Raw genomic sequence first — 13,596 nt, 5'->3', positions numbered from 1 at the left:
TGAAATGTCTAAATTGACTCATACCTTTATGACAAGACAAGAGAGTTATTAATAAACTAATAATTATGTGATATGTCATATTTTAAGTGTTCAAGGTGCGTATCTTAAGTTTTGAAGTTTAGCAGGGTGTAAAATAAAAGTTTGCAAAAATTATCGTAAGTTCCTTTATAAAGATTTCTCTGAAATTTGATTCAAATGTCTTGGATATTTTCTCCCAATCTGTAATGATTTGTGAGGCCCACAATCTATCAAATTGAAGGTCTACAAGTCTCGTTTGTAACTATCAAACTATTTGTCAATACTACTTCAAACTAGGGAGATATTTGCATTTTCATAAGACTGCACAAGCAAACATGTGAAGCGGGCCCACTAGGATAGTTTAACTTTATATAAAGCAACCACCTCCATTTTATTTTTCATTTCGACATTTCCAGCAACAAAAATATAGAGAAATTTCACCTTAATCCATAAAATACTCATTATATCTTTATTCTCTCATCTTGCAAGCTTCAAGAAAGTTGCTCTACATCGTGAGCTCATCATTTTGACATAGTTTTCTTTGTGACTTGTGAGGTGTAGCTCCGCAGAGGTTGTGGCAACAGGGTTTTTATAGTGTTTTGGGGGTTTGAGTTCTATTTCACTGTTAATACAAAGGTAAGACCCTCCTTTCACTAATTTTAGCCTCGATAAGCCACAAATAGTAATTTGCGATAAAAATTCATATCTTTTGTCGGATTGTCGTGACACTTGTATTCGTGGACTTATTGTAAACATATTGCTTAGAAATTTGGCATACTTAATCCACTTGAGTACATACCAATCTTACGTAGTAAGGATTACACGGGTCTTAAAATAAGATGAGATTATGAACCCACGGGGAAGAGGATACGATGACACGTGGCAGCAAGAGGAGGCACCATGTGGAAGCCTAGGAAAGTGACACGTGGAAGCAGGTGACCCACCTGCTTGGGGTCAAGTAGATGACCCACCTACTTGGGGGTGGTCCCCACAAAGGACACGTGGCAGCCTAGGAATCATGACATAGATACGTGGCCCAATAGGGGTTGGACACGTGGCACCCTATGGGGATGACATGTGTCACCTCCTAAGCCAACATATATATGTATGTTATGTGACTATTAACTTCAGTTCTCAGCCAAAACTTGAGACAAAGAGCAAGAAAAGAAAGAAACGTAGAGAGGAAAAAAGAAGGCAGCCACGGTTTGGAGAATTCAAGGTAAGTTCCAATTTTTCTCTGTGAATTAATTATATACAGTGTTCCTCAACAAAGTGGATATGTATATATGTATTTTATTATGCCTATGGAACTATGTCTTCAGCCCTACACTTGGAAAAGATAGGAGAAAGTTGAAGAGAAAAATGCTAGGGGCAAGAAAGGAGGACTACGGGTTTGGGGCTGCCAAGGTAAGCCTCTGAATTTCATTCCATGAATTAATTATTTAAAGTATATCATGGTTATATAATGATGTCTGATGACATAAAATTCCATTTCGGGGCAACAAGGAAGTTATACAAACAGTCTGCGCAATTTCAGCATGTTTAGAGAAGTTCTGAGTCGCAATTTGGCAGTTTTGGCCAATTTCGGGTAAGATAAGGTTTCTTCTTTCAATTTTGATTTTATGGTGTTGTTATGAAGTGTATTACATTTCCTATAGGTGTCTGGAAGTATAAAATTTGCGTAGAAATGCTTGACATTGAAGACAATCTAAATTGGAGTCACTATAGTTAAATTGTAGTCGAGGCAAGGTGTTGTGCTTCTGCAAGTGTGTGGTGGTGTGTTACAGGGACTAAAAGTATTCTAAAAGAGGTGTGGGAGCTTCTGGTTTCAGACACACGACCCCTCATTTCGTATAATTAATGGTTTTGTGAAATAAATACTAGAAACCCTATTTTGGTGTCGTAATTTTCAGCAATTTATTTAGAGCTTATATTGTGTAATGTTGCCATGTTTTATGTGTATATGAGCTGCAGGTTGTTGTTGTTGGTTGGCTTTAGTAATTAGGGATGTAATTGTAAATTCGGATAGGGCATATTATAAAGGAGGTGCTACCCGATTTTCGTTAACTCCTTAACTAGCTAAAGAACTAGTCGAGAAGACGAGTGAGAAAATGAGTTCTATAAATACTCATGTGCAACTTAAGATGCTAAAAAGTCAGGGATAGTTGATATCTATATTTCTTCCGTGTTGAATAGGTTCAAAGGACGACAAGGCGAACGTGACAAAGAGTAACTCGTAAGAGGTATGTAAAGCCTGTCTCTCTTTTCTTTTGGGCATGTCTTAGATTAAGTGACAAATGATATGTGTATGAAGACTGGGTAATTCTATTCACGAGCTATGAACATGATTCATGATTCATAATTCGTGTTCACTTCTGAATGTTAAGACTCTTAAAGTAGTTAAGCTCCCATTTCTCAAGTCTTCTATATGCTGAAAAGTAGTGTGTGTAAAGCTTATTCCTTCTCTTGGCATGTCTTAGTATTCCTTCTCTTGGCATGTCTTAGTCTTAAGTATGATGTGGATATGAAATGTGGGGATAATTCCATTCATAGAACCCCGAGTATGGTTCATCAACTTATTCCCTTCTCGATATTAGAACTCCTGCGATAGTTGAGTTATGGACTTATAAGTCTTCTACATAACGAAAAGTAGTACACGTGAAGCCTATTCCTTCCTTCTCTTGAAATAATTAAGGTAAGTGAAGCAATATATGATATGAGCTATAGGTGATTCCATTATAGGTTTCGGGTATAACTCAAGACTTGTACTAATTTCTTGAGGTTAGGCTTCTTAAAGTGGTTAAACTCCTGTTCCTCGATCCTTCCATACGCTGAATAATGATTGGAGGCGTAAGCTCCTATACCTAGAGACTCTTTGAGACATCTTATGATGATATTCAAGAGACATTTGTTATGCTACCAAGGTTTACGTGCATGTATATACATTATTATATTGTATAGGGATCAGGTCGTACGTTTCTTGGCACTAACATCTTATATATAGGGATCGGGCCATACGTTCCTCGACACTAACATATTATATATATAGGGATCGGGCCGTACGTTACTCGGCACTAACCTGTTATATATATGGATCGGGATGTACGTTCCACAGCGCTAACAATATACATATGCCTATCATGATAGATGATGTATTTGTAACACTGAGTCCCCGAGCGGGCCGAATACGGTACATGATAATAGTATACATGACTTTATTTTGTGGGGTGCAAGTACAGTACCCTACCAAATGCTATACTTGATTTCCTGCATCCCTGTTTCAGTTGTTATCTCAGTTATGTTATGCTTATATACTCAGTACATATGTCGTACTGACCCTCCTTTCTTCGGGGGGCTGCGCTTTATGCCCGCAGGTATAGACGCAGGTGTTGGGAGTCACCAGCTTAAGATTCCACTCAGCCAGTTTGGAAGAAGCTCTATTGATTTGGAGCCGAGTTACAGTACTAACTCTCCTATGTATATATTTGTTTATTCAGGGGTACGACAGGGGCTCTATCTTGCCATATGTTACTATTAATATTCTTAGAGGTCTGTAGACATTTGTGTGGGTTATACGTGTAAGTTCTGTTCTGTTATGTCTACATGATGTATTGTAAATATTAAGATACTATGGCAGCTTTGTTGGCTTACATGCCCTTTCATGATAAGATACAAATGAAAGAGGCTACAGGTATGAAAATGCTATGACCCATTGAAGTTCTTATGTATAGTGCTTATATTTGATCATTACATCTGCTAGATACGTATATGGGGGTCCAGGTCAGACCCCTGTTGTGTCCTACGGGGTTGGGTCGTGATAGAAGTGGTATCAGAGCAGTTTGTCCTTGGATTATCTACAGACCGTGTCTAGTAGAGTCTTGATTATTGATGTGTTGCACGCCACATCTATAAACAGGAAGCTACGGGACATTTAGGATGTTACTTTCCTTTCACATCTGAGATCGTACTATAGATCCGAGTCATAGGAAAAAATCCCTTATACTAACCTTGGACTTTAGCAGGAGGAAGACATCAACAAGAGAAGGTAAGTGACGACATGGGAAGTTATGAAGTACGTAGGTAAGTAAAGGCATGTAAGAGATCTGTTGGGTAAGGTGTTGATATGTGATTGAAATGTAAAGTTAAAAACTGAAGGGAAAATTAGACAGGGAAGTTCAACAGATGCGGTTCGAAGTTAGACATATGAGGTAAGTCTATTATTTATACATTATTATAGTTGATATTGAAAGCCCTGTGTGGCTGCGATATGAGAGGATACTGAAAGCCCTGTGTGGCTGTGAGACAATATGAATATACATATATGTTGGCCTTATGAGACATTATTTGGTATTTTCTGCATGCAGGTTGTGGGATAGTAAAGGGTATAGAGGAAACTCTGTCAAAATTTTCCCACAACAAGGAAAAGAAATGATACATAGATTCCTAGTATGTCTTGGAAGTTGATACCGGGTACCCCTATTATGTTTCACTAAAGCTGTAGGAGGTACTCTCTATGTCGTCGATAAAGGGCACCCTTTTTACTTGGGGAATTTTATTTTGGAGAAACAAAAGCCTATCTGTACAGTAAAGTTCAGACCACGGTATCTCCATCCATATTTGTGCCGTAGGAAACAAAAAAAAAGGGGCTCAGGTTGAAGGGTAAGACGTCCAGCAATTGAGTTTCACTTTTCTTAAAAGGTGCCAAGCCCCAACTCTTAGTTGTAAATTAGACAAGTTGTTCATGACTCGAGGATAAATTCAGAGGGAGACCATGTGGGTCAAGTGTTAGGAAGTACTGTGATGGTTCAAGGGATTCTAGTTTTTCTAAGTGGTTGGAAAGTGCTCTAGGATAACAGTTTATTAGTTCTCCACCAACTAATTAGAGAGAGAAATTCTCACAGAAGCACCCCAGAGAGAGGTCATGAACTGAATATGAGTACAAACTAAAGGGGGGAAGTTGAGGAGAAAATTGCAAAGGTAAGGTGAAGGCAATTGATATGGCAATATATTTGAGATGGATGTTTAAGTTTCAATAAGAACCCGGACTGAACCAAGTTAGGAAGGTCTGGAAGACACCAATAATTGGATAGAAGTCAGAATGGTAAGTAAGTAAGTGTTAAGAAATTTTAAAAAGACTTGGAATGACATAACGCTAGAAGGTAGGTACGTATAAAAAGAAAAGGGTATAGCAATGAAAGGATATCAAATAACTCAAGAGACACTATGAAGGATAAGGACATTAGGCTAGACCAACTCCAAAATATTGCCTATAGAGTTGGTCGCAAAGGATGCCGCGATAGATAAATAACCAAGGATAAGGAATAAGAAGCCTCCTATGGTAGGAGATGAAAAGAGTGAAAAGTGAATAAGGGAAAAGAAAGAAGTGCGACAAGGTGGGACAAGCAAGTCTCAATGTGAAGAAGGTAAGTACAATAGAAGGAATTAGGATACAAATGGATTATGTCCACCTTATACAAGTTCTATCAGAATGGTTAGATAATCTATGATTGTATATGTTAAGTATAGGGCCAAGTAAGGAAGTACGTGGTAAAAGAAGTTAGGATATTTTGGATATGTGACAGAAAGGTGCAAAGATGGGTTGAGTCAACTATCGAGATGGAATTAGTACTATGGGCAAAGTAAGACATGGCCATGGTTGGACCAAGGGTCTATCCTGACATCTATTGTAGGATAAGGGAGAAAAAGGCTAGGTAAAACATGAGAACTAGTGAGACAATGCTAAGATATTCCTGGTACCCTCTCATATTCTTGTAAAGGTAAAGAATGACATAAGGTAACGTGTCTAGAAGGTTACAAGCAGGAGTAAGGAAAATTGTGAAATGGTTTACGTAAGACGGGCAGAACTAACTGGTTACCACAGGATGGCAAGTTTATGTGCCAAACTCCTTTGGAATTATTCCATCTAATGATAGACAGAACTCAAAGCGGCTATGAAGGTCACTGTATGAACGAACTTTAGCACTACTCGGTATCCAACCCTAATAATTAGAAAAATAAAGAAAGAAGAAACCCAAAGGGTAACGTGCCAATTAAAGTCTTTTAGGGGAGTTGAGGAGTAATACATGAGATCCCCATAGCTACTGTCTTGAGTAAGGAGGCTTAAAGTACATCTAGCGCTTAAATATCAACCCAAGAAGAGATCGGGCACACAAGTAGGTCTTAGTACCACCTTTCACTCTCAAAACTGATAAACAGGCTAAGCGTACCACTTAAATGCTAGAAGATACATCATGAGATGGTGTTGTTAAATTTGAAGGTAGATGGGATGATTATCTATCACTTATGAAGTGGCTCATAAGGTGTACAAAGTTGCCAGTAAGTTGAACTTACCACCTGGTTTGGAAACTACATGCCCAGTCCATCAGATAGGGATGCTTCGCAAGGGTACTAGTGAGCCACCCAGAGTATGTCCCATAAACGATGTACATGAAATGGAAGAGTGATCCTATAAAGAATAACCTATCTCCATCTTATATCGGCACATTAGGATGTTGAGAACTAAAGACATGCCTTCCGTCAAGATATTATGGCAAAACTAAAACCAGAAAAGGGATGACCTGGGAAATTAAAGAGGACAGGAAATAAAAGTATTCGTACCTAGTCTTGATGTCTACAAGTAACCCCAAATCCTGAAACTCATATATTAAGTACTTGGATGGAAGTATGTGTTACGACAATAGCAAAGAATCTCCCTACAATCTGTATAAAGTTCTAAGGGAAGTTTTGTTTAACATTTGGGGATGAATGTTCTAAAGGGGGGAAGGATGTTACACCCCACACTTGTGAACTAGAAATGTCTCTTAAGTTTTGTGTAAGTTATCATGTGAGTCGTAGAATCTACTACACCATCAAACAACTCTAAGGAAATAAGAATGCGATACCCCATGAGAGGGAAGGTTGGAAATAGGGCTAGGAGAGTCCGGAAGGAGTTGGAGGCCAAGTAATGAGTCGTAGGACTCAATTTACCTATGTAGACTACTAACATAGAAGTTTGGAATACTTAAGACATTGAGTACATACCAAGCTTACGTAGTAAGGATTACACGGGTTCTTAAAATAAGACGAGATTATGAACCCACGGGGAAGAGGATAAGATGACATATGGCAACAAGAGAAAATGCCACGTAGCAGCCTAGGAAAGTGCCACATGGAGGCAGGTGAACCACATGATTGGGGTCAAGTAGGTGACCCACCTACTTGGGGGTGGACCCCACCAAGGACATGTGGCAATCTGGGAGCCATGACATGGGTACGTGGCCCAATTGGGGCTGGACACGTGGCACCCTATGGGGATGACATGTTTCACCTCCTAAGAAAATATATATATGTATTTTATGTGACTATTAACTTCATTTCTCAGCCAAAACGTCAGCCAAAGAGCAAGAAAAGAAAAAAACATAGAGAGGAAAAAAGAAGGCAGCCACAGTTTGGAGAATTCAAGATAAGTTCCAATTTTCCTCCGTGAATTAATTATCTACGGTGTTCCTAACCAACGTGGATATATATATATGTATTTTATGATGCCTATGGAACCATGTCTTCAGCCCTACACTTGGAAAAGATAGGAGAAAGTTGAAGAGAAAAACGCTAGGGGCAAGAAAGGAGGGCCACGAGTTTGGGGCTGCCAAGGTAAGCCTACGAATTTCGTTCCGTGAGTTAATTATTTAAAATGTACCATGGTTATATAATTGTGTATTATGACATAAAATTCAATTTCAGGGCAGAAAGGAAGTGATACAAATAGTCCGCGCAATTTCAGCACGTTTAGAGAAGTTCCGAGTCGCAATTTAGCAGTTTTGGCCAATTTTGGGTAAGGTAAGGTTTCTTCTTTCAATTTGGACTTTATGTGTTGTTATGAATTATATTACACGTCCTATAGGTAGCTGTAAGTATAAAATTTGCATAGAAATGCTTGACGTTGAAGACAATCTAAATTGTAGTCGCTATAGTTAAATTGTAGTCGAAGCAAGGTGTTGTGCTTGTGGTGTGCTTCTTCAAGTGTGTGGTGGTGTGTTTCAGGGCCTAAAAGTATTCTAAAATAGGTGTGGGCGCTTCTGGTTGTATCCACATGACCCCTCGTTTCGTATAATTAATGGTTTTGCGAAATAAAGACTAGAAACCCTATTTTGGTGTCGTAATTTTCAGCAAGTTGTTTGGAGCTTATGTTGTGTAATGTTGCCATGTTTTATGTGTATATGAGCTGAAGGTTTTTGTAGTTGGTTGAATTTAGTAATTATGTATGTAATTGGAAATTCGGATAGGGCATGTTATAGAGGAGGTGCTGCCCGATTTTCGTTAACTCCTTAACTAGATAAAGAACTAGTCGAGAAGACGAGCGAGGAAATGAGTTCTATGAATACTCATATGCAACTTAAGATAATGAAAAGTTAGGGATAGTTGATATCTGTATTTCTTCCGTGTTGAATAGGTTCAAAGGATGGCGAGGTGAACGTGACAAAGAGTAACTCGTAAGAGGTATGTAAAACCTGTCTCTCTTTTCTTTTGGGCATGTCTTAGATTTAAGTGATAAATGATATGTGTATGAAGCCTAGGGTATTTCTATTCACGAGATATGAACATGATTCATGATTCATAATTCGTGTTCACTTCTGAATGTTAAGACTCTTAAAGTAGTTAAGCTCCTATTTCTCAAGTCTTCTATATGCTGAAAAGTAGTGTGTGTAAAGCTTATTCCTTCTCTTGGCATGTCTTAGTATTCCTTTTCTTGGCATGTCTTAGTCTTAAGTATGATGTGGATATGAAATGTGGGGGTAATTCTATTCATAGAACCCCGAGTATGGTTCGTTAATCTTATTCCCTTCTCGATATTAGAACTCCTGCGATAGTTGAGTTATGGACTTATAAGTCTTCTACATAATGAAAAGTAGTACACGTAAAGCCTATTCCTTCCTTCTCTTGAAACAGTTAAGGTAAGTGAAGTGATATATGATATGAGCTAGAGGTGATTCCATTATAGGTTTCGGGTATAACTCAGGACTTGTACTCACTTCTTGAGGTTAGGCTTCTTAAAGTGGTTAAACTCCTATTCCTCGATCCTTCCATATGCTGAATAATGATTGGAGGCATAAGCTCCTATACCTAGAGACTCTTTGACACATCTTATGATGATATTCGGGAGACGTTTGTTATGCTACCAAGGTTTATGTGTATGTATATGCATTATTATATTGTATAGAGATCGGGCCATACATTTCTTGTCACTAATATGTTATATATAGGGATCGGACCATACGTTCCTCGACACTAACCTATTATATATATAGGGATTGGGCCATACGTTCCTTGGCACTAACTTGTTATATATATGGATTAGGCCGAATGCTCCTCAACACTAACATGATATATATGTATTGGGCTGTACATTCCACAGCACTAACAATATGCATATGCCTATCATGATAGATGATGTATTTATAACACCGAGTCCTCGAGCGGGCCGGATACAGTACGTGATAATGGTATACAGGACTTTATTTTGTGAGGTGAAGGTACAGTACCCTACTAAATGCTATACTTGATTTCCTGCATCCTTTTTTTAGTTGTTATCTCAGTTATGTTATGCTTATATACTCAGTACATATGTCGTACTGACCCTCCTTTCTTCGAGGGGCTGCGCTTTATGCCTGTAGGTACAGACGCAGGTGTTGGGAGTCCACCAGCTTAAGATTCCACTCAGCCAGTTTGGAAGAAGCTCCATTAATTCGAAGATGAGTTGTAGTCCAACCCCCCTATGTATATATTTGTTTATTCAGGGGTACGGTGGGGGCCTTTCCCGCCATGTGTTACTATTAATGTTCTTAGAGGTCTATAGACATTTGTGTGGGTTATACGTGTAAGCTCTATTCCATTATGTCTACATGAAGTATTGTAAATATTAAGATACTATGGCAGCCTTATCGGCTTGCACACCCTTTCAGGATAAGATATAAATGAAAGAGGCTACAGGTATGAAAATGCTATGACCCACTGGGGTTCGTATGTATAGTGCTTATATTGATTGTTACATCTGCTAGATACATATACGGGGGTCTAGTTCGGACCTCAGTCGCAGCCCACAGAGTTGGGTCGTGACACATGTCATGTTATAGTATTTGAGTGGGATTTGGAAAGAAGTCAATAGGCCACGTGAAGCCATCAAAAAAGATATGTCAAGGTAATTGTTTTCCTTTGGCATGTTTCCGCAAATCTTAGAGGCAATATAAGAAAGTGTTGTTATCTGTTATATTCCGTATTTTTACATCTTGGACTATTCGTGAGTTAACGATTATAAATTCAAGGACTTTTAATTTTGAATTTTGAAATGACATGATTTGTTGTAAATTACAAGTTATATTGATAATATATGTGAAGTAAAAGACATCTCAAGAAGGACCCTTGAGCCAAATCAAAGTAGTAGCCATCAAATATTTTTTCTTAAAGTCACATTTTTGGGTAAGCTGACTTCGGGAGGCCATAACTCCTTTAGTATTTGGTAATTTGGGAAAACGCTACTGAAAATTGTAGAAATTTAAAATAACTTTCCAACCATAGGTTGTGGATCTAGAGGTGACATCGGAATAAGGAGATATGGATGTTTTAAGGTAGAAAGGTCAAGCTAAATAGTGTATTCATCCCAACCCAATTCCAACTCAGGTCAGGCCCAATACCCACATCATTTAAGAGATATTTTCAGCTTCCTTCTTCATTATTAAAAAAATAAATATCCAGAAATTTCCATAGAGAGAGAGGGGAAGATCTTAGAGAGAAACACCAAATCCAACCAAAAATCGAGTCCCAAAATTTGAAGCTCATGAAGAGAAAAGTGTTGTACGTCGCGTTGCCTTCAATTTGAGCTAAAGATCATATAAGAATGATTTTGCACATTAAGGTAATATTAAAGTCCCTTTTTCATTATTAACAAGTTTATTTAGAGTTCTAACGGATTAGAATGGAGAAAATAGCGTTATAAACTCATTTGGTGATTTGTTGAGATTTATGGGTTAAAGGGCTGTTTTAGGTGGGTTAAATGGATGGAATTAGCTTAGTGATTATGTATAATAATGGTTGATATTTTTTTATGTTGTTGATGAGTTGTTGTTCTTGAATTTGGAGGAATAAGGTGTATGGAGATTGTAAGTGTTCAAATTTGTTTTTGGAATTGCATAGCTTGTCATAATTCTTGAATATCTCATTGTGTAGACCTTTGATTTTAGAAAATAAATATGTTTTGGAAAGATAATACACGTATATATAACTCTTATGTTTATGTTGGAGCCTATATCTGTTGTTATTATGTCAAAAAAAGAGGACAAATCATAAGACAAGTTCTGTCCAGATTCTTGATTAAAATATCCCTCAGGTATAGATGTTAGTGTTTTGATGATATCGTTTTGTACAAAATGAGTTTTGAATTGAATTCTTTTGGGTTGAAAACTTAAGACAGAGATATAAAAGTTTCATGAAGGTCATCAAGTTCAATTCTGCCATTTTTAATTTTAAAATTTAGATATAACTTGAGGTACTCGTCTTTCTAAACTTACTGTTTTGGTAACATAATTCGGGTGGAAACATTCTAGGCTTATTTTCAATAATAAATCTTCTTTTATGTAAATATTTTGGATTGTTGATATTACTTGATGATTATATGGCTGGTTTGGAAGTGGGAAAAGTGAGCGGTATAGGGGAGGTGCTATCCAATTTTTTAGAAATAACCTAATGAAAGAGTACATTTTATTCCTGTCCATAGCTTAACCGTAGTGCTTAATGTTTTAATATAGGTTGAGATAATAGTGTGCAGCATATACGTATAAACACTAAAGGTATGTAAAGCTAACGTTTTCTTCTTTTGGCATGATCCATATGAAACGAACGGACAACGAATGTATAAATTCTAAAGATTCTCTTATTCTTAGATATACTAGGATGGCTAATGTTCTTAATTTTCATAACTTATATCGTTATATCTTGACTCATGTGTATGCTTCCAACCGTCCTAGTTGGTATAACTCATATTTTTATATAATTCATATTTCGATATAATCCATATTTGATATAATTCATAATGACAATAGAAGAGTACCTGAAATGACTATTGTCTTGGTTTTTATATGATGGTTCGTTTTGATTATTCCATTAAGTCTTCGATGATGATCAAATTACACATGATTGCTAATGATACCCTATTCGTGCATATTGTTATGGTATGATCTACCGAGTCCCTTATTAGAGGGTCGGGTACATTATCATGTACGGTTCTACTACATTATCCACCGAGTCCCTCGCTAGGGCCTGGTATGAATATTTTACTACATTATTCACCGAGTCCCTCACTAGGGCCAGGTACGGTATATGATGATGCAATGATATGATTATGACACCGAGTCCCATGATGAGCCGGGTACGGTATATGTGTACAAAACTTTATTCACCGAGTCCCTTACTAGAGGGCAGGGTACGGTATATGTATATGATGATATGATGATATGATGATGTGATGATTTGATAATATGATGACACGACTTTATTCACCAAGTCCCATGATGGAACAGGTATGGCATATGACAATGATAGGTATAACTTCGTTATAAAATACAGGTATAGTGATTTCTTGATTTACATGCTTATCTCCTAAATCTCTACTTTAGATATGATCTCATTTATGGTATGTTATGATTTATATACTCGGTGCATGTTTTGTACTGACCCCCTCTCTTCGGGGGGCTGCGTTTCATGCCTGCATGTACATATATTCATTTGGGGATCCGTCAGCTTAGGATTTCCACTCATCAGTTTTGGAAGTGCTCCATCGTCCCGGAGTCTAGACTTTTGGTATAGATCTTTTGATGTATATATTTATTTATCCAGGGGTGTGGCGGGGTCCTATCCCATCATATGTTACTGTTGCTATTCTTAGAGGTCTGTGGACACATATGTGGGTTGTACATAGATATTATCCAGCTACGTTAACGATTTATGTGGTCAGGAACATTTCCTTTTGTAAAGGCAGCCTTGTCAACTTGCGTACATATTTATAGTGGGACGTTTCTATATGTAATGACAGCTTTGTCAACTCATATACTATGTTATCTTTTGATGATTGTGACTCTCAAGAGATAGGTGATTTCGGTATATATATATATATATATATATATATATGGGACAGTTTGAGATGATATTATATTTCCTTAAGTGCCATGTCATGTTTAGTTGCGAATTGGTTATAGATAACAGATATGTGTATGGGTGTCCAGTTCGGGCATCAGTCATGACCTACGGGGTTGGATCGTGATAAAGTGGTATTAGAGTGGTTTATCCTTAGAGTGTCTACAGACCGTGTCTAGTAGAGTTTTGTTTATCGGTGTGTTGTGCACCACATCTACAAACAGAAGGCTACAAGATATTTAGGATATTATCTTTTCTTTCATATCTAAGATCGTGTGATAGAGCCCAACCATAGGACATGAAATTCCTTTTTCTAACCTTTGATTTCAGCTCAAGAATGACATCGATAGAAGAAAGCGACTGATGATATTAGAAGCTACACAATATACAGGTAAG

The sequence above is a fragment of the Solanum dulcamara genome, chromosome 11 (assembly GCF_947179165.1).
Source record: "Solanum dulcamara chromosome 11, daSolDulc1.2, whole genome shotgun sequence".
NCBI lineage: Eukaryota > Viridiplantae > Streptophyta > Magnoliopsida > Solanales > Solanaceae > Solanum > Solanum dulcamara.
Note: the sequence above shows the minus strand (reverse complement) of the source record.